Below are 19,036 nucleotides of genomic sequence, written 5' to 3'. Positions count from 1 at the left end.
CGAGTAGCATCCTTTGATGTGTAGTGTTGAGTGGCTTGGGGCAGGGCCCCAACAGCGTCTATCACACAAGTGCCTAGGAGCCCAGAGGGATTGATCATACTTAACTCTGCGTCAGTCTCATTTCTGGCTCCATTTCAGTCTTCACTCTTGTTTTCTTTATCTTTTTCTTCCTTGTCTTTTACTCATAATTAATGTGTGATCTGGCTATGTTTTAAGCTGCTTTAAATCTATTTTTGGAGCACAGCAGGGTATAAACAAATAAATACTAGTGAGGCTTAACATTTTCCCTTCATTTATTTTTCCCCTTCTGTGAACTTGGAACAGAGCCTTATATACTGGTGCTTAGCACTGTGTTGGGCACGGCAAAAGCATTTGATTATGGCACATGGCCTGAAGATACACAGACTGTCTATACACTGACTCTGACCAGGCACAGATTCAGAGGCACAGGACCCTCTGGCCCCTTATTTCTTGAAGCTAGGGCTTAGGACACTGCCTGCTACATAGTAAGTGCTCAGGAAATACAGTTGACCCTTGAATAAGATGGGGTTGAACTGCATGGGTCCACTTATATGCAGATTTTTCTCAATAAATATATTGGAAATATTTTTGGAGATATTTTGGAAAAAACATTTTCTTTTCTCTAGCTTACTTCATTGTGAGAATATAGTATATAACACATATAACACAAAAAATATGGGATCCTGCTGTTTATGTTGTCAGTAAAGCTTCTGATCAACAGTAGGCTATTAGTAGTTAAATTTTGGGGGGATCAAAAGTGACATGAGGATTTTCGACCATGCGAGGGTGCTGGTGTCCCTAACTCCAGCATTATTCAAGGGCCAATTGTACTTGTGAAATGAATGAATGAGATTTATGTTAAGTGGTCTTTTGTTCTATTTAGAATAAGGCTTCCCACAGACCACCAGTTAGAAAACCACCAGCATACTGGAATTGTGTTTCATAGGGTCAAGGTTGCCCTTGAAATTACTATCATGTGGAGATACCTATTTTCATGAGTACAAGCTGGGAAATAAGGACTAAAGATAGATCCAGAGATGGTGTTTTAAAATGCATACCCAGCAGGCTATGTGTATCTAAGAACACCCAATGGTAATTCAAAAGCAGCCTGTTTATGAACCTAATCTTTGCAGGTGTCCTGGCAAACTGTTCTCAATAACACCCCTATTGAGAAAAGAATTAACAGCAGTGTTTGAAACTGGGCTCCCCAGGAATCTCAGATGCTGGAAGTTGGGTGACTGCTTTACATCCATGAATCAGAAAGAAATTATTTCAGTGGTGGGTCATAGACATGTAGGTATTTGGGGGTTTGTGCTGTAATCTTTTTCCCTGAAGAAGCAACTACAGCAGTTTTTGTTTAATAAAACACTAACTACAAACTAAAAAGGCTAGCCTTTGAAAGGCAAATTCTTGTCCTTGTATAGATCAGCGCTATCCATAAATAGGTTACTCCCAGGAAGCTCCTTTTCTTGTAGATCTTAGCAAAGGAGGAGAGAGGTGATTTGGCACTTCTGTTACTGATGTGTTTTTTAATGAAGACATAATTCACATAATGTAAAGTTCATCCCTTTAAAGTGAACAATCCAGTAGTTTTTAGTATATTTACTGTATTATGCAACCATCACTGCCTGATTCCAGAACAGTTCCAGCACTCCAGAAAGGAACCCTGTACCTATTAGCAGTCACTCTCCAATCTCTCCTCTTCCCAACTTCAGACAACCACTAATTTACTTTCTGTCTCCATGGATTTGCCTATTCTGGGTATTTCACATAAATGGAATCTTACCATATATGCTCTTTTGTACCTGGCTTCTTTCACTTACCACGATGATTCCGAGGTTCAACAATGCTGCCTTTTTTTAGGGCTGAAGAGTATTCCACTGGTGTGGGATACACCACATTTTGTTTATCCATTCATCCCTCAAGAGGTTTCTACTTTTTGGCCATTATGAATAATGCTGCAATGATCACTGCATATAAGGATCTGTTCAAGTCACTGTTTTCAGTCCCTTTGGGTACCTACCTAGGAGTGGAATTGCTGGGTCCTAAGGTAACTCTACATCTAACTCTTCGAGGATCTGCCTAACTGTTTCAAAGTGGTTGCACCATTGTTACGTTTCCACCAACCATGTATGAGGGTTCCAACTTCTCCATATCTTTGCTAACATTTGTTATTGTGTGTGCATGTGTTTAAATCACGACCACCCTAATGCATTACTTCTGTGATTTTTCTGGATTAATTTCTCTCTGTCTTGTCTGAGCCCAGATATTGCTTGTTCTGGAGCATCCCATGCATTGCTTTATTTTTTCCTTATCCTTTCTCTTTCAAATACTTTTTTGTTTAATTTTTAGCACAGGTTTACAGAAAAACTGAATAGATAGTACAGTGAGTTGCCATGTACCCCTTCTCTCTCTTCTGCTCTTAGTAACAACATACATTAGTGTGACATATTTGTTACAACTGATGAACCAATATTGATAATTATTACAAGTGAAGTCCCTAGTTTACATTAGGGCTCATTCTTTGGGCTGTATAGTTGTATGGGTTTTGGCAAATACATAATATCTTATATCCACCATTGCGGTAGCAAACAAATAGTTTCATTGCACTAAAGGTGCTCTGTGGTCCACCATTCATCTCTCCCTCCTACACCAAACTGCTGGCAACTACTGATCTCTTACTGTCTCTTTTTACTATAATATTTTTTACTTTTTACTATAGTTTTGCCTTTCCTAGAAAGTCATATAGTTGGACTTACAGAGTATTTAGCCTTTGCAGACTGGCCTTTTTCACTCGTTGGTTCACCTTTTGAAGGCCATTTTAATTGCTTTCAATTTTTGGTGATGATGAATAAAGCTGCTATAGAATCTAGGGATTGAAGGATGACATAGAGAGGCCAATACCACTGAAAGGGTTTTGCTTACTTACATTCTCAAGAGAAGTGGGTAGGGTCACAGGGGAGGCATTGAGTTTTGTTCAGGAGGCCAAAGTAGGAACGAGGGGAAAATCCAAGCCATACTCTTTATTGGAGTTTCTGCAGAAAAGGTGTGGCAGGGTAAACAGTTTAGGATTGGCTAGTTTGAATGATTCTAGCGGGCTTTGGGGCATAGGAGCTGTCCCCTGATATCTGCTACCTGACTCTGGGTTGATTCAGGTCAGGGGACAAATGGGCTTGGTGTGTGAGAGTTAGATAAGCAGGTGGGTGGGGGCATGGCACTGGATTGGGTGGTCAGCCCGTGACTAGACATGCTCCAGGTAGCTGTCTACCACTCCTAGGAATTAGCTAGCTCTGGTAGGGGCAGTCTCTCCCCAGGTCCAAAAGGTTCCCCAGGATGTAAAAGAAACAGAAAATTTTAAAATGTGATTCATACACTGAATTTCTCTAGAAGGATGGTTTGGGATTAGGTTCTCTGGAAGCAGATGCTTATATAGAATTTGGGATAAAATGTGCTTATGAGGGATCAACCCCTTTGAAAGGAAGGGAAAAGTTACAATACAGGCTTGACAAAGGATTGGCCAACCCAGAAGGAAGCTCTGGAGTGAGAACTTCCCACCGAAGTGTCCTGCATCAGGTGGAAGGGGCCAGCCTTTAGCCTTGCCTTGCTGGGTTAGCAGGGGCAGGCTGCTCTGGGGAGGGCATGACCTTGAGGGAGGCACCAAAGGAGCCAATGGCTTGGGGCCATCTACTGAGCGCACTCCCTGCAGCCGGACAGCAACTCCTTCCTTGATGGGCAGCCCATCTCTGTGACTGCCTCAGGGGCCACGTTTCAGTTGCCCATGGCAGTAGCTGGCTTGAAACACTCTTATTGGCTGCATCTCTCTCCTTGACTCACTTCTTCACTCTGCTGCAGGTACTTCCTTTGCTCCCAAATAAACCACTGGCACCCAAATCCTTGTCTCAGACTCTGCTTCTGGGGGATCTGAAAGCAAGACATATCCAACTCACCTTTAGAGGGACGGTTGTAGGGGCCGGTCTGGCAGTATCTGCTTATATAAATTTACTTTTCTTGAGTTACATATACTTAGGGTGACTCAAATTCTAGTTTGCTCACAGAATTTCTGTTTAGTCTGTTGCCCTGATATTCCATTCTTTTGATGCTCCTTTCCTCTTGAAAGTATCCTGGTTTGGATGAAACATTTTATGATCACCATAAAAGTGATCTTTGAAGGGAATGATCCTTAACAAGATACATAGACAAGGAGTTTAGTTTTGGTATTGAATGCTCTCATCTCATTGTTTATTTTGGACAAATCATCACATTTTAGAGCTGGAAGCAGCTTTACCTGCCTCATTCACTGACTCAACCTTTTCCTGTTACAATGCATACAGTTTGGCATTCACACATATAACGTCCCTGTGGGAATTCTCAAAATGCCAGCTGTAACTCCATTCCTTTTTCTCCCACTCAGGAAAGCATATTGGATGCTGGTGAGAAGTAGGTTGTTATAGGGATAATGTATTATTTTAAAAGATAAATCATTCTCAAGCTGTAGTATTTAACCATTAGCATCAGATCGCTCATGACACAGCTCATGACTGATTGAATCTGAGAACTGCTGATCTTGTTCCAAATCCTTGCCTTACATAAAAAAATCATTTAGCCACATGGCATCTCCATTTTCTCACCTGGAAATGGGGATGGTAAAAATCTCCTTTTCTGTCTGGTTGAATTATGGTGGAAGGCAATGAGATAACAAGTGTGAAAGCTTTGGGAAGTTTAAATCCTTTGAACAAATGGGAGCCATTGGGGCAGCTATGTGTGTGGAGCCAGAGGCAGCCGTAGGCACTGAAAGTTTTCAAAAGCCATGTCAGGATTTATAAAATAGACCCATAGGTGAATTTGTGCCCATGTTGTTTGCACAGAGATTCTTTACTTAGGAATTTCTGAGTCAAAATTTTGCTCCTGGTCATTGTGTGGATTCTCTTTGTGTCTTCGTTAAGGTGTATTAGTCAAAACCTAATGGTTGCAAGAGACAAAAATTCGAGAGGAATTAATTTGGTAATCTGGCTTACACAGTGAAACCGTGGGAACGTCCTGCCTGGACAGAGATGGCCAGACTTGAGACTTGAATATCACAGGGATTCTCTATGCCTCTCACCCATGCTATTCTCTGCCTATTGGCTTAACTTTCTCAGAGCAACTCTGTCACTAGGTCAATGCTGAGCTCTCATCTTTACAGCCTTGTGACCAGAGAGGAAAGACACCCTCTCCCTACTTTCTGCTCCCTCAGATCAGTAAGAAGAACCCTGAGGAAGTGTTCTAATCAGCTCACCCTTGGACCAACCACAGCAGTCTAAGGAATACCATGTAGTAGACAAAGCCAGGTCAGCCAGATGCCCTCACCTCAGATCAGTTACCTAAGGGCTTCTCACGTACATGGTTGCTGCAGAGATTGTCGGTAGCTGGCAGCTACCAGATCTGTGTCTATTGCTCAGGGAAAATAAAGTCTTATACACTGTCAAACCTTTATTCCTAATGAATCTATTACATTCCCAGGGCTATACATAGTAAATCCATTTCCTTTCCTTCCAAACGCAAATATTTTGAATATTTTCATGATTGCTTTCCAAAACCTACTTTCAAAATCGCTCTTGAAAAGGTTTGTGCCAGTGTAGACTCCCACAAACAGATGGTGGTGGGCATTCTTGAATTGTAAACCGTCGCCGATCTAGGATGGTGGCTCTCCATCGAGGGTGATTTTGCCTTTCCCAGAGGAAAATGGCCATGTCTGGACATTTTTGCTTGTCACAACTGGGATGACGCTACTAGCTTCTAGTGGGTAGAAGGACAGGATGCTGCTTGATGTCCTATAAAGCGCTGGTAGCAGGTCCTTACAACAAAGAATTATGCGGCCCCAAATATCAATAGTGCTGAGGTTGAAAACCCCTGATCTATACACACAGACAGTTTTTATTTTTGGATCTAAAGTAGTCTCATGAAGAAGACTTGCCTCGACAGAAAAACTTTGGTGGCACATTCTATTGCTGGCCTTGGCATGCTGAGGTCCTGTTTTCCCAGTTTGTTAGGAGGGCATTGAACATGGCAGGTAAAAGTTTTCAAGGTGCCAAGCTAAACTGCTCAGAAAACACATTCTCCCGAGCTCTGCTGGACTGTTTGTTTTCAGCGTAGTATTTAAAGCAGTTTAGCGAAAGAAGGACAGCTCAGATTGCAGTCGAATGTGGGAATTACCTATGTTTGCTTTACTTCTCCTCAGACTCTTGGGAAATAATAGTAATATACTGTCATTAAGGAAATCTAATGTATGACAAAATAGAAGGTAAGAAAACCCCACTAACCATGTCTGATCTCAGCAAATTATCCAACAGAAAATAATTCATCTGAAAGTTTAGCTTACTTTGTATCATTTACCATATCACTCACTGCTGCCCCCCACCCAGCCACTCCAACTGATCTTACCCACCTTCCCACAAACCTTTAGTTTTTCTATTTTTATTTTTATTTTGGTATCATTAATGTGTAATTACATGAACCCATTATGGTTACTAGACTCCCCCTATTATTAAGTCCCCACCACATACCCCACCACATACAGTCACTGTCCATCAGCATAGTAAGATGCTATAGAGTCACTACTTGTCTTTTCTGAGTTATACTGCCTTCCCCATGTCCCCCTCACCCTACATTCAAACCTTTAGTTTTTGTAAATAAAGTTTTATTGGAATCCACCCACAACCATATTTTTTTATGTATGTTGCTTTTGTGTTATAATGGCTGAATCAAGAATTCACAATGGCAGAGTTGAGTAGTCACAACAGAGACTGTATCACTTGCAAAGCCTAAAATATTGGATCCTTTACAGAACAAGTGTGCCAACCGATGCCCTGATCCTTGCTGCTCAAAATATGGTCCCTAGACCATCATCATTAGCATCTCCTGGGAGCTGGTTAGTACTACAGCCTCAGGCCTCACCCCGGACATACTTCATCAAAAGCTGCCTTTTAACATAATTCCAGGGCATTTGTGTGCACGGTAAGGTTGGAGAATGTTGTGTACAGAATATGAGTGTGGAGAACAGTTGCTTTGGAAGGAAGAGTAATTGATGTGACTTCCAGGACTCCTTCCAGTGCTGAGTTTCAGGTGAAGGACTTAGTTGATTTCTCTTTATCTTTTAAAAATGCATTTACTTTTAAATGAGATATAATTGGCATACGTAACATTGTATTTGTTTAGGTGTACAACATAAGGATTTGACGTGTATTTGCATAGATTGTGAAATGACTACCGTAAGTTTAGTTAACATACATCACTTCATATAATTATGACTTTTTTCTTGTGATAAGAACTTTGAAGATCTACTCTCTGAGCAACTTTAAAATACACGATATTGTTAAGTATAGTTACTGTAATGTCTGTTATATCCTCAGGACTTATTTATCTTAGCTGATTCTTATTGTCTCTTACTGATCTGAAATCTTAAAAATTGGGGATTTTACTTGAAATCAACAAATCAAGAGCTGGAGAAAATTTAGAGATGCCACTTCTTCCTTCTCTCTCATGGCCTATTTTTCTTTCCTTTGTCACTTTTCATGGTCTATGGGCTTCAGTGCTAGAGAACTTAGTATTTCTTTTTGTTTTCTACCCTGAGTAAAACCGAATACCTTTTTTGTCGTAGTCAGAAAATTAGGAGTCAGAGAACCTGGGTTCCAGCCTCATCTAAACTCTTTTCTTGACCAGCTGCTGGGCCCCGAGTCTCAGTTTACACATCTGCAAAATGGGAATAATTTTACTTGTTCAGGGCTTACCTCACAGTGTTACTATGAGGATGAACTGAAATATTTTACGTGAAAATGCTTTGTCGTAGGTAAAGGAACATAAAAATGTGAGGAACAATTATAGACTGCCTGGCACAGAGCCTTGAACATATACTTGTTGGAGAGGTTTTCCTGTGGGAGCTGTTCCAATAATAGCCACCAGATGGCAGCAAAGAGCAAGCTTCCGCTCGGAGGCTCCCTCTGGCCAGCCCATGGGGTTTTTCGAGGTACAGTACTGAAGGTTCTTCCTGGTTTCTCATCACTCCCCCATTCGTAACACTTCTCTACTCCAAACTCACCCAAGTGTCTTTTTTAAAAAAAAATCTTTCTCCCGATTCCTACCATGAGAATGGTATGCCCCCTAACCCCAGATATATCAAGGAGCAAATCGGAAGTGACAGCAATCTCTGTGTTCAGAGCCCAAAGTTAATATGAATGGGGATTAAACCTGGCAGATTTATGAAATAAATTTCAGGCAAGATGGGTGAAAACTGAAGAGGCAATGGGAAAAATGAAACTATGTAAGCAGATAACTTTTTCTTTAAGTTTCTGTCCCAGTGGGCCATCCATCCACCCATCATCCCTTCAGCAAACATTAATTCCTGGCCTGGGAATACAATTTCAGTCCCAGTCCTCAAGGAGAAAGGGGAGGCAGATATTGGACAAGTAATTAATTGCACGTGTGAGGTGAGCAAAACCATCTAAGGAGCCATGGAAATGTCTAATGGGGAGACCTAATTTTTGGAGAGCGTCAGGACAGGCCTCCCGGGAAAATGCTGCTTAAACTGAGACCTGGGAATGAGTAAGAGTTGAGGAAGCAAAGGAGGAGGAGAGGGAGTGGGTGAGAGCTGTCTATGCAGAGTGAACGTGGACTTGATGGTCTAACAACCCCTTGTAATTTTAGAGCACTTCAATGGAGAAAATATATAATGACCAAAAATGAACAAGATTCAAGCACACATAACAGATTTCAATTTTATCTATTACAACATTATTGGAAAATCACCGGAAAATTCTCAAGCATGTACACAGGAGGCAGCATTTCTTCAGTCTATAGTTGGCGATGGATTGCGCTGATTTCACTATGCTGACTCTATGACCTCCATCCCTGGGTAACAACAGGCCGCAATCCCTGTCCTCAAGGGGCCAACAATTTCACTGGAACAGTGGTTGTCTCCTCCTACACTCTCTGTCTTAACAATTCAGGGCAGCTCATACGAAACAGCTCCACATTTGGGTTATGTCTCTCTTGGATCTATTCTCTGATCTCTGTAGCCTTTCTCCCAACATTCATTAGACTCGGAGTTCCTAGCCAGAATCCATGGACCCCCCCAGGGTATGGTGGATAGAATTCAGGCATCCATGAACTTGGATGGGGCAGAAATCACTTCTTTGATTTTCACCCAGTTTTCACTGAAAGTCAGCATTCTCCTTCCATTATGAATAGGCCACAAGACAAGGAGTGTTCTCGGTGCCTGTGGCTTGTCACCAGGAGAAGGCACAGATATTTGCATGTCACATATCCTGCTGTTACTGATATCTCAGAATTAGTGCTTACTGCTCACCACTGCTTCAAAATCATGGCAGATTTTAGACTTGCTACTGGATCTCATTATTTAGTGCATTAATAAAGATACACACACACGTATTGCTACGTCCCAAAGTAGCTTTTCAGAGTATTTTGATAATTGTATTTCAATATAATTGGTCCCTTTGCAGCCCTGTGGGTTTTATTTTAAGCATTTAAGAACATTGTGAGAAGGGCCCCCAGCTTTGCAGGACTGCTGAGGGAAAGGTGAGAAACCTCTGCAGAACCTAAGAATTCCTTGAATGTGGCCCTCACTCTCCTCTCTTTGGGGAGACTCAGGGCCACATTATGACTTTTGTGTACTTGGGACACTTTTGCCTCCGTGGGCCCCTCCTCCATAAAAGATATTAAAAATTCTATGTTATGACTGCGTGGGTAGAAAGATGAATATAATCCAGACTGGATTCATTGTTATTATATTTATTTTTCTTCTGCTTTTAAAAGCAACTAAAATATTTTTTGTGGGCTCTAGACACTGGGCCTGCTGGGTCTGATTAGAAAAGTTGGTCCTGAGTGAATTCATTCGTTTCCATCTCTGCAGCTATTGCCTAGATCCCAATGACTCTCAGGTCTCCTTCTCCAGCCCCATCATCTTTCCTGATGGCAGACCTGACCATCTAGTCATTCACTCAGTATTCCCACTGGCTGTCCCTGAGGCATCTCAAATGTATTAGGTCCACACTGAACACATTGCTTTTCTCTCCAAATTTGCTTTTGTTCCTATATCCTGATTTGCACCCCCATCCAATCAGTCACGAATGGAGAAACCTCGGTGACTCCTTCCTCTCCTTCCTCCTTCGCATCTGATCAATGACCAGCCAAATCCTGCTGATACAACCTCCCATGTCTGGCACAGTGATCATTAAAGTCTTGAAATTGTCTCGAGTGTGGGCAGAGCAGAAGTCAGCTGACCTGCCATTCAGTGATGTCACATTAACTGGGGGGGTAGATGGCCTTTCTGCAATACCTGATGGCCATGGAACTGCTCTGTGCAGCTCCTTTTCTCCCCAGTTTATTGGAGAAAATAAGGTGCAGAAATTTAAGAGAGCTGCTTAAGGCTGGATATCTCGCAGGTGTCAAAGTCAAGGAATCTGAAGTCGGGTTATATTACACAAAGCGGGGAGCTGATAATCTCCTAGGCTACTGGGCATTTAGAGTTATTATTTCAGATAACATAGGCCCTCCTCTTCATTTGTCATCCTCTTCCCCTTTCAAAAATTTCATTATACAAGTTGAACTCATAGGCTGAATTCAGCACTTAATTATTTGTTGTCTACTTTGCTAACATAGATCCAATCTAATGGGAATATGTTAAGCTCTCATAGATGGACTTGGGTTGTACAGTCATTTCAAACATTCATACAGGGCTGTGGTGGGCTGGAGTCAGATACCGGGAGCCAGCCCTTCCCACCTCCACACTCAATGGCATCACACTGATAACTTAAAATTGACCACAACGGGCATATTTACACCACAGGAATTGGCAAATACAAAAAAAATTAGGTTTTTTTCTTTCTTCTTTTTTTTTGTAATACCAAGAGCCAGTTATTAAACATTTACCAGTACACCACTGGTGGTAGGTCAGCATATAAATCTATCCAGACCCTTCAGGCTTTCACAAATGAATACAAAAGATTGATCTGATGTCACCTTTGGTACATTCTACATTAGGTTTTCTTTTAAATGTGGCCTATGACGTGTCAACTTCTAAATATGGTATCATTTCTCACCTATCAGATTGGTGTAAAAGGATGATGCTAATATTCAGAATTGGCAGAGGTGAGTGGAAGAGGACATTCTCAGGCACTGGTGATGACAGAATAAATAGTGCTGTCTTTCTGACGGGCAATTGACAAAACTGTCAAAAGTCTTAAGAGGTGCAAATTTTCAGTTTATTTTAAGGAAATAATTAGAAATGTCTGCAACATTATGTGCTTAAAAACATTCACTGTGCATCAAAGGCAGCTGTCAACAAAATGAAAAGGCAACCTATAGGAGAAAATGTTTGCAAGCTGTATATATCTGATAAGGTTTAATATCCAAAATATACAAAGAACTCATAGAATTCCAAAGCAAAAACCCCAAACAATCCAATTTAAAAATGGGCAGAGGATCAGAATAGACATTTTTCCAAAGAAGACATACAGATGGCCAATAGATACTTGAAAAGATGCTTACCATCACTAACCATCAGGGAAATGCAAATCAAAACCATAATGAGATAATACCTCATACCTGTTAGAAAGGCATTTATCAAAAAGACAAGTGACAAGCATCGGTGAGGGTATGGAGAAAAAGGAACCCTTGTGCACTGTTGGTGGGAATGTAAACTGATGCAGCCACTGTGGGAAACAGTACCGAGGTTCCTCCAAAAATTAGAAGCAGAACTACTATATCACCCAGCAATTTCTCTTCTGGATGTTTATCTGAAGAAAACAAAAACACTAAGTCAAAAAGATATATGCACCCCCAAGTTCATTATTTACAGCATTATTTACAATAGCCAAGATATGGAAACAACCTAAATGTCCACTATTGGATGAATAGTTAAAGAAAATGTGTCGTATACACACAATGGAATATCATTCAACATAAAAAAGAATGAAATCTTGCCATCTGCTACAACATGAATGGAGGCACTATGCTAAGTGAAAAAGTCAGACAAAGAAAGACAAATACCATGTGATTTTACTTACATGTGGAATCTGGAGAAAAAACAAGCTCATGGATACAGGAACTGTGACTGGTGGTTGCCAGAGGTGCAGGGTAGGGGATGGAAGAAATGGGTGAAGAGGGTTAAGATGTACAAACATCCAGTTATAAAATAAATAAGAAATGTACAGTATGTTGACTATAATTAATAATACATTTAGTAATTATAAATGTTTAATGCATTAATATAATTATAATATATAATTATTATTAATAATATAATAAATAATAAATAATAATGGAATATGTATTGCATATTTGAAAGTTGCTGAGAGTTAAGAAACCCTGCAATATATTGATGTCTGGGCTCCACCTCAGATCAATTATATCAGGATCTCTTGGGAAAGAGCAGTGTTAGTTATCTTATAATTTAAATAACAGCCTCTCAGGTGACTGCTGTGCAACCAGGGCTGGGAACCTCCAATATATAATATTTTCAGAGAATTGGAAATAACTTATACTGTAATTACTAATAAGACAGTAGTTACACACATTTGGCACTTTTATAATAACATGTGATTTCCTAAGTACAACAAGACATTAGACATCATGAAGAAAAAGAGAAACAAAGAAAACTGCAAAAGGATATGAAAAGGCAATTCTCAGAAAAAAAATCAAGCTGGCAAGCAATATCTATTTCTCTCTCTCTAAAATGATCAAGTTCACTAACAATTAGGGAGCTACAAATTAGAAACAGCTGTGAAATAGAATTTTTCCCTTATCAGATTAACAAATCTAAAAAACGGATAGTATTTAGTGTTGGCAAAAGGGTTGAGGAAGTGTAAGAGAAGAGGTACTTTTATACACTCTTGGGTGAAAGTGGAAGTTGGCATGTCCTTTTTGAGGGCAATTTGGCACTATTTAACAAAATTGAAAATACGTTATTAACTCTGTACCTAAACATTTACAAATTTGCAAAGTATACATAATTAATAAGTCAAAGGAGTTAGGCATTTAAAATTTTGTTAGATATCACTAAATTGACCTAATACACACACACACCCCTCATATATTATGTGCAGGCACTGTTCTAAGTAGTTTACAAGATAATATATATACATGTAGATAGATATTTTGCATTATCTGTATATTATATCTATCTATCTGAAAGGAGAGGCAGAGAGATAGTGATCAATAGAGAAAGAGAGTGCATTTCATCACTGTGTATAATATCAAACAGGTAAGAATTATAGGAGTGCCCAAGTGGAAAGAAGTTAAAAAATTGTTGCATATTTACTTAACAGAGCATCATGCAACCATAGAAAGATATCTAAAATACATTGTTATGTTAAATAATAAGTTGTTGAACAATAATATAGTGGTTCCATTTGTGTATGTATAAGCATAGAATATTCTGGAAGGATACACAGGAAACCTTTAGCATGAAGTTTTATTCTTTCCTACTCCTTTGTTCTATTGAACTTTTTCTTTTTTATCACAGGCCTATGTTTTTATATAATTTTAAATTATTTAAATAGATTATAATATATACACATTTTTGTAGAAGAATTTTGTATAAATAATACCCATGATATATTACTAAGGGAAAAATTCGACTCCAAAACACTTTGTACAGTCCAGGCTCATTTTTAAAACATTCATAGGAAAAAGAATGGAAGGTACATGGATCAAAATATGTCACTGTTTGGAAGATTGGTGTTTTCTTTGTGCTTTTCTCTATTTTCCAAAAATTTCTACAATGAGCTCGTGATTTCTTTTGAAATTAGAAATTTCTAAAACCTACAAGAAATGCTATTTTTCTCCAGAAAGTACATTTATGCACAACTGTTAGGACATTGTGTATAGCTCTTGTGTAGTAATGTGCAAAAATAATTTGGCTGTGAGTACAATATTTGCTGGGCATCTGTGGTGAGGCTGTGAGGTGAATCAGCTGGAACGGTGACCTTGTAAGCCCTTTGTTAAAAATGGCACTTCGTTGACACATGGCTCCCAGATGCACTTCATTTTTGGATCCATTTATTTAATGGGAAAAATGTTTCTGCTGCAGAAATTCATTGTCATCTCAGGTTTACAGAGAAGATATTTCCTTCTCACTGAGAGGAGTGCCAGTACCTCTAAAGGGAAGCAGAGCTCTGAAACCTTCTTTCAATCTATGTCTGTAGAGTGCCGACTTATGTTTTGGGTATTGTTTAGGAGATTGGGTCCAGTGGAAAAGGAGAAATTCAAGGTCCCTGCTCTTAGAAAGATGAAATTATACAGATGATGAGAAGGATAAGCATCACACAGATGAATGATAGTTATAGAGAATAAAAATGCCAGGGAGAAAAAAATGCTAGGAGAGAATAACTAATAACTATGGTGGCTAATTTTGGATTGTGTGGCCACCCTCCCAGGAGGGCATATTTTAAAAAATTGATATATAATTGGCATATAATACTATATTAGTTTCAGGTGTACAGCATAATGATTCAGTTTTTGTATAAGGAAAGCACATTTGAGCCAAGACATAAACTGTAAGATGGAGCTAGCTGTCTGCAGGGGTTGTGGAAGAGCCCAGGCAGAGGGAATGGCAGGTACAAAGGCCCTGAGGCAGGAACAAGGTCGGTATATTTAAGAGACAGAATGCCAGTGTGGTTTTTGAGTGGTAAGTTAGTGAGCAGTAGTGGAGATGAGGTGGAAAAGTGGGCAGTGTTCTCATAGGGTCTGTAGGTTATTAGTAAAGAAGTTGGATTTTATTTTAAATTTAAAACCAACAACAATACAATAGCTTACATTTATTGTATACTTACTATGTACAAAGACTCTCCTAGGCATTTTACAGGTATTACTTCATTTACTTATTGCAACAACCTAGAGAAGCAGGTATTAGTATTATTATCTTCAATTTTCAGGAAAGAAAACAGATAGAGGGAACTCAAAGAGCTTGTTTCAGGTTACACAGGTAATAAGTGACTGAACTGTTTCTGGTGCAGGGACCACATTTTGGGAATCATTACCTAGCTTATCTTATTAATTCCATATCACCCAGTGCTCAGGCAAAGCTTGCTGCTCATTCATTCATGGACTCAGGGAATATTTATCAAAAACCTGGTATGTGCAAGGCACTCTCCCAGGTGCTATATAATCAGTGACAAACAGAACAGACGTGACCCTTGCCTGTAAGTCAGGTTGGACTAGTGACTCGGTCAAGGTTATGTCATGGGTGGCAGAGCTAGCATTCGAATCTCTGTCTTACTCAAAATCCAGCTCTCATTTCATTGTGTGAGAAGCACCATAAACAAACACGTTAGTTGCCATTTATGACTCCCTTCAGCATCTTCTAGGGAGGTAGTGGTGGTGCTGAGTCTTAGACTCTCTTTGTGGATGGGTTTGATCTGCAAGTTTGGAGAAAGAAGCTTCAGTGGGCCTGAGGGATGTGACGGGCCCTCAGCACGGTGAGGACATGGGAGAGGCAGGGAGCTCTGCCTGATGGCAGCTACAGGAAGAGAGAAATGACTAAGGAGATGTGGTAGACAAGGGGACTGTCTGGATTCTGCTTAAGGATGCAGGACCTACTTCCCCCACTGTTGAGAGTACTGCTGGATGGTGACCTTCAGCTGTCAGCCCCCTGTGGGGGTTGCCTTTCCTAAGGAGAGCTGCTTCACCCAAGGTCAACCTCCCTTCCTGGGAAACCTATGTCCAATGATCAGTGGGGGGCATCAAGGCTCTTTAAGGCCACCCCAGCTCCAGGGCTGGTCATGGGGCCAGCGGAACCCTTCGATGTGGCTGCCCCATCGCTCCTCCTGCTTTCTTCCTCTCCCACCCCAGGGGTTGAGATTCCAAGAGCACTCTTCTATGAGCATCCCTCAGAGGGATCTCCATCTTAAGAGTCTGCCTCCCAGGAACCCAACCTGGGACAGAGAGATTTCAGGGTATCAGCTGCGGGGTGAATAATCTAAACCTCCTCCTCCTTCCTCAAAAGCTTTGGTGAAATTGGCGTCGCTCACTCACACTCTTGTGAGATAGCATTTATAGCGGGTGAACAGTGTCCCCCACAGAGATTCATGTCTACCTGGAACCTCAGAATGTGACCTTATCTGGAAACAGGGTCTTTACAGATGTAACTAGTTAGAGAGCTCAAAATAAAATTATCCTGAATTTCAGATGAGCCCTAAATCCAATGACCGCTGTCTTTATAAGATGAGGAGAGGGCACAGGGTGGTCCCCACACAGAATAAAGCCATATGAAGACAGAGCGAGAGATCGGAGTGAAGCAGCCACGCGCCAAGCAACACACAGAACCACCAGAAGCTGGAAGAGGCAAGAAAGGATTCTTCCTGGAGCTTGTGAAGGGAGCATGGCTCTGCAGACAGCTCTGTCTGGGACTTCCGGCCTCCAGGACTGTGAGTAAATGAAATTCTATTGTTTAAACCCCTTAGTTTGTGGGACTTTGTTATGGCAGCCTTCAGAAACTGAAATAATGCAGTATTCTACTTGGAAGAACTTAATGAGGAAAATGAGGTGACAGCTGACCATCGTATAAATGGCAAGGAAATGCCCAGTGCTGGACACGTACGAGGCATTCAGAAAACGCTTGCTGAACTAAATTAAACCGAATGCTAAGTCAAGGAAAAGCAAAGTTTATTGAATGTTATCTTAGGATAGCATCTTGATTTATTTTCTTTAGACCCTGGGGAATGTGAGCACCTGCTAGTTTGCATACTTACTCTTGGTATTTGCTTCTACTCGTGAAACTGTGGAAGAACCAGTGTGTTCATTTTTGAACAATTCTAATAACTCTTTAAAAGTCACTAATGAGGTCCCAGCACCGTGTCCTGATTCTTTAAACTAGGTTTATAATTTTAAAATTCCTCTGCCGTTTTTCTTTCTTTCTTTCTTTCTTTTTTTCTTTTTTAAGGCTTTTTTTGGGCTGCCTCTCCTCGCCCCTCAGGAGTCTCCATTCTATTTTTAGGTGCCTAGGCAGGTAGATAATACATGATTTACAAGGTGATTTAAGAGCTAAGCAGAGCATCAAATGCGAGCTCCCTTGTTGTTGCTTATCCCCCCATAGCTGAGTCAATCACCACCATTCGCCTCCGTTTGCCTTATCGATAAAAAGGAGCTCACATTTCCTTTTCATAAATTCGTAGCAATATGAGAATAAAGTGGATTATCTGATCAGCTCTCAGAAGCTCAGCCACTCTCCTGATCCTATAGAGAGGCCCTGAGTCCTTTCTGAGCTCTGGAGATTGAGCCCATGGGTCAACATCATACAGAGGAGAGTTGTGTTTATCAATAGCCAGAGTTGCAAAATAAGTGCGTTTGTGAGCTTTACAGGAGTTGTAGGAACCCAGAACGAGCCCCAAGATACTTGGATTGTTCGTTTTTGACTACTGCTTCAAACCTAGAGATGCAAGCTGTGGGGCATGATTTTTGAAGACTAAATCAAAATGAGGATTCCCAGTCAATCAACACATTTACTGAGTTCCTGCTTGAGTAGGACAGTCCAATAGGATCTGTGGGAGGACTCAGACATCTAGTTGCTATAACTAAAGGGGCCCAAGGAGAATCTGTGAATACCCCTTGAAGTGCCATGGTAGCCTAGAGGGGTTGTTTGGGGGAGTTAGGTCCTCCTTATGGTACATGACCCGAAGTTCCCCCATCTGTTACCTAAGAAAGTACTAGGTTATACTTACAGGAGAGAGATGTCAGTGAGAGTCCTTTGGATTGCAGCCTAACTCCAGATGGCTTAAACAATAAAGGAAATTTATTATCCATTTACCCACATACTTGAAAGTCTGTAGGGAGAGGCTCCCTTTAGGTAAGGCTTGATTCAGTGGCTTGCAGAATGTCACCAAGCATGTGCTTGTGCCTCTCCATTCTAATTTCTGTAGTTTGGTATCATTTTCAGAGTTCACCAAGTGGTCCTATGGCTGCTCCAGATTCTTCTTTTTTTTTAATTAAAGTGTCATTGATACACAATTTTATGTTGGTTTCAAATACACAACACAGTGGTTCAACAGTTACCCATATTATTAAATCCTCACTCCCTCCCGTGCAGTTGTTACAGACAGAATTAGTTATTTTTAGTACATCTTATATCTTCATGCCACACCACCCAAGAGGAGAATGAATGTCTCTTCTGATATCTCTTATACGAGTCCTGGAATTCACTCTTTTCTGTTCAGTCTAGCCATTCGCTGATTTCTGAGCCAAACACTGTGGCCAGGAGACAAGAACCAGGGGCCAGACAGCTCTCAGAAGTCAAATATCCAGGCTCCCCTTCCAGATGCCACATGGTCTCTCAGCATCTCTGTTTTTTTTCTTTCTGCACATCAACTTTCTCTATTTTTTTCTGAATAGGTGATCATCCTCAGTCTTTGAGTTTACATGGCCTCTTTCAAGGGATAGTAGACCCTGATGGATTCTCATGTCCTGATTTCAAGTGCTGGGCGAAATAACCTGATTTGACTCATTGGATCAGTATCCACTCCTGGTCCCAACAAGTTCAGGCAAGGAGTTAGCATCACTGTACAGACACAGACAAAGGGGGCCACTGCTAGGGTCAGGAATGGGGACAAGGCCTTGGTGTCTGCCCTCTATAACCAGTGCACAAAGCGAACATATGTCCTCATAGGCCAAAATCTGGGGAAGGTCTTTAGCTCAATAGACCTGATACGTATTATGTATTCTTGGGATTCTTGGGTTGCAAGTGATAGAAATCAACTCTGGCCACCCCAAGTCAAATACACACACACACACACACACTCTCTCTCTCTCTCTCTCTGGAGTCCCATGAGAGAGTTTCTGAAATGGCCTGGGTCATTTGCTGTGCTGGACCCTTGTAATAATGGCCTTGAGTGGATCACGCTTTCCTCTGTTCACCCCATGCTGCAATGTGACGTTGCTGCTTCTCCCTTCAAGAAGTGGAGCCTATTTTTTTCTGTCCCTTGAATTATGGTTGGTCTTATGACTTGCCTTGGTGAATGAATGTGGCAGA

General features: G+C 40.8%; 1 long non-coding RNA gene across 4 annotated transcripts in view; it reads right to left on the bottom strand.

Moving 5' to 3' along the window:
• Window positions 1-19,036, bottom strand: part of LOC140846353 (uncharacterized) — a 41,958-nt gene that overhangs the window by 3,779 nt on the left and 19,143 nt on the right. For 2 of the 4 annotated variants that reach the window (XR_012125352.1, XR_012125355.1), the window contains exon 4: window positions 12,081-12,127. The exons of 1 other annotated variant lie outside the window; for it this stretch is intronic. This is a non-coding gene — a long non-coding RNA (uncharacterized lncRNA). Of the gene's footprint in view, window positions 1-12,080; window positions 12,128-14,846; window positions 14,908-19,036 lie in introns of all 4 variants that reach the window. One more of the 4 variants, XR_012125353.1, reaches the window with a different exon arrangement.

Source organism: Manis javanica, chromosome 15, assembly GCF_040802235.1.
Source record: "Manis javanica isolate MJ-LG chromosome 15, MJ_LKY, whole genome shotgun sequence".
In the NCBI taxonomy this organism is placed as follows: Eukaryota; Metazoa; Chordata; class Mammalia; order Pholidota; family Manidae; genus Manis; species Manis javanica.
The sequence above is the reverse complement of the archived record's forward strand: the minus strand, read 5'-3'. Positions and strand labels throughout refer to the sequence as shown.